The sequence below is a fragment of the Mandrillus leucophaeus genome, unplaced genomic scaffold, assembly GCF_000951045.1.
Source record: "Mandrillus leucophaeus isolate KB7577 unplaced genomic scaffold, Mleu.le_1.0 Scaffold104, whole genome shotgun sequence".
Classification (NCBI taxonomy): Eukaryota; Metazoa; Chordata; class Mammalia; order Primates; family Cercopithecidae; genus Mandrillus; species Mandrillus leucophaeus.
In genome coordinates, this window is record NW_012098543.1 from 1,270,669 (window position 1) to 1,272,951 (window position 2,283).

At 41.5% G+C, this 2,283-nt stretch overlaps 1 long non-coding RNA gene across 2 annotated transcripts in view; it reads left to right on the plus strand.

The window, feature by feature from the left end:
- The window catches only part of LOC105539437, a 19,307-nt gene extending 17,569 nt beyond the window's left edge, over nucleotides 1–1,738 (plus strand). For both annotated transcript variants that reach the window (XR_001006046.1, XR_001006047.1), the window contains exon 4: nucleotides 1,135–1,738. This is a non-coding gene — a long non-coding RNA (uncharacterized LOC105539437). The remainder of the gene's footprint in view (nucleotides 1–1,134) is intronic.
- Nucleotides 1,739–2,283: the final 545 nt, after the last annotated feature.

Consider the following 2,283-nt stretch of genomic DNA (forward strand, 5'->3'; position numbering starts at 1 on the left):
TCTTGGCTCACTGCAAGCTCCGCCTCCCAGGTTCACGCCATTCTCCTGCCTCAGCCTCCCGAGTAGCTGGGACTACAGGCGCCCACCACCACGCCTGGCTAATTTTTTGTATTTTTAATAGAGACGGGGTTTCACTGTGTTTTGCCAGGATGGTCTTGATCTCCTGACCTTGTGATCTGCCCGCCTTGGCCTCCCAAAGTGCTTGGATTACAGGCGTGAGCCACCGCACCTGGCCATAGTTCTATATGAATTTTAGGATTATTTCTTATATTTTTGTAAAAAGTGCCACTGTGATTTTGATAGGGATTGCATTGACTCTGTAGATTGCTTTGAATAATACGGACATTTTCATAGTATTAATTTCCTAAGTTCTTGAACATAGAATATCTTTCCATTTATTTGTTTTGTCTGCTTTAATTTCCTTCATTAGTATTTTATAGTTTGCAGCATGCAAGTCATTTACCTGTTTGGTTAAGCTTATCTTATGTTAAAGTCACATGGGGAGTGACTGCTTAATGGGTACGGCATTTCTTTTGGAGATGATAAAAATGTTTTTGAACTAGACAGAGGTGGTGGTGTATAACTTTGTGAATGTACTAAATGCCACTGAATTATACTTTAAAATGGCTAATTTATTTGTTTTATTTTGAGGTGAAGTCTTGCTCTGTCGCCCAGACTGGGGTGCAGTGGCATGATCACTGCTTACTGTAGTCTCCACCTCCCAGGCACAGGTGATCCTCCCACCTCAGCCTCCTGAGTAATGGGGACCACAGGCCCATGCCACTGTGCCCAGCTAATTTTTAAAAATTTTTTGGTAGAGATGGAGTCTCACTTTGTTGCCCAAACTGGTCTCAAACTCCTGAGCTCAAGAGGTCCTCCCGCCTCAGCCTCTCAAAGTGCTGAAATTACAGGTGTGAGCCACTGCACCCAGCCTAAAATAGCTAATTTTATGTTACGTGAATTTCATCTCAGTTTAAAAAAATAAAATCAGGGATATATAAGTTGCTTACATTAACTCACATAAATCAGTCACATCACTCTGGCCAAGTGAATATTTACACCTCTTTTCTGTCATTTTGTGTGAAAATAAGAAATTTTTCTGTGTCCACTTGGTGAAGTGTGTTTTTATTTCAGGGACTGTTTACATTCAAGGATGTGGCCATAGAATTCTCTCAAGAGGAGTGGGAGTGCCTGGACCCTGCCCAGAGGGCCTTGTACAGGGACGTGATGTTGGAGAACTACAGGAACCTGCTCTCTCTGGATGAGGATAATGTCCTTCCAGAAAACGGTAACCACCCTTGTACATCTTTACATTTTTCCTTGTGAGTCTATGCTTGTCTGAATCCGATCCCTGTTCTGAAAGGGGAGATTGAAACTTTTTGATTCAGAGTGGAAATGCTTCATAATGTGGCATATAGACTTTAAACTTCCCCTTTCGTCAGAAGTTCTGCACGTAACCAGGTTTGACGAGTGGTGGTTCCAGAACATCAGTACTTACAAAACCTTATGGAAAACACTTTAAAGTATCTGGTATCATGGGTTTATCCCCGTGCCTTTGAGTCAGTAGTTTTTTCAGAGTCTGCATATTTAAAATAATCCCTAAGCTTTCAGAAGAAGGCAGTTAGTTGACTGATTTATTAAATCGTTTTGGGAAATCGTTTTCCAGACCCATCTGTAATATCCTCTCTTCATAGCTGAACAAAGGGCTGGGAATGTATCCAGGAAAAGCACAACACACCATGTTCCTTTTTTCTTTATAAGTTGAAATCTTTCCTGAGCTGAATATTATCTTCATTTTTGGAGCATAGGAAAGAGTCCTAGACTATGGAGAGTGAAGTGAAAATAGTGGAAAAATCAGGTAGGTCAGAATGTGAGCACAAATAAGCACTTGGATGGCCACAGAGTAAGCTACTCCATTGAGTATTGTTTGGGAAACTCTGCAAATGGGAAAGATCAGTGGGAAAACAAAAGTTTATTTCTTATGAGCTCTCAAATTAAAGTCCACACCCCCTCCCACTGTCCCCCAACACAGTTATTCAAATGTGTAAAATGTTGAACTCCCACTCTCCCATGATGCCCCAACTCATGCAGACACAAAAGCAAAGGTACTATCATGACCTGCAATACTCTGTTTGGCCCCTCTGATCATTTTGGTCTTTTGGTTTTGAGAGGGACCAAGATGGCTATTTTTAAGGACTGTCTTTTTGTGTATATAATTTCATCTGATATGTGGTTTTCAGTCTGTGCAGATCAGAGCTGGGGCCTTTGTAGCCCTGGCTCCAG